The sequence below is a fragment of the Tupaia chinensis genome, unplaced genomic scaffold (assembly GCF_000334495.1).
Source record: "Tupaia chinensis unplaced genomic scaffold, TupChi_1.0 Scaffold000335_1, whole genome shotgun sequence".
Classification (NCBI taxonomy): Eukaryota; Metazoa; Chordata; class Mammalia; order Scandentia; family Tupaiidae; genus Tupaia; species Tupaia belangeri.
The window spans coordinates 97874-98551 of NW_006159829.1; positions in this window are offsets into that span (position 1 = coordinate 97874).

Below are 678 nucleotides of genomic sequence, written 5' to 3' on the forward strand. Positions count from 1 at the left end.
CATATTGTGTCCCCCCGCCACCCCGCCCCCGCCAAGACAGCGCCCCATTCACCTCCCGCACGCCAGTGCTCCTGGGGACCGGGAGCTGGACCCGGAGCTGGAGTGTGCACGCGTGGGTGTGCGTGCGCGCCGGCGGCGGCCGTGTACCGACGGCTCGGCTCCTGCGGCAGCGAGCTTGGGCGGCCCACGCCGCTGCGGCTCGAGCTATTTATAGGTCTTCGCTGCGGAGACCGAGGTGGGACTGGGAGGGCTGGAGGTGGGGGCTCTCTGGTGACCGGGAGGGGAGGGCCGCTGGTCTGCGTTTGTGGGTGGCCTGGCTTGCCTGCTGCTTCAAGTATTAGAGAGGTTGGTTTTGGGGTGGAGAGCGCGGAGGCCGGCGTTGGATCGACAGGGCGAAGGTAATCACCCCTCCTGTTTGACAGAGTGGCGAAGGGTCCTGCGATGGGTGGGCCCTGGGACCAGGCCATGTAGGTGCCAGTGTTTGGGTGATTGTCAAAAGGGAGTGGCGGTCAATGTGGGGGTAGCAGGGTGCTCAGAGGACCCTGCGTGGAGGTGGAGAGGCAGCTGTGGGAGTGGGGGTGGGCTACCCTGTCTGCGGAGGCAGAGGGGTTTGGTAGGTGACAGGCAGGGCTGGCGGCGCGGGCTCCCTGTCCAGCTGAGAAGCCGGGTGGGGTCGTC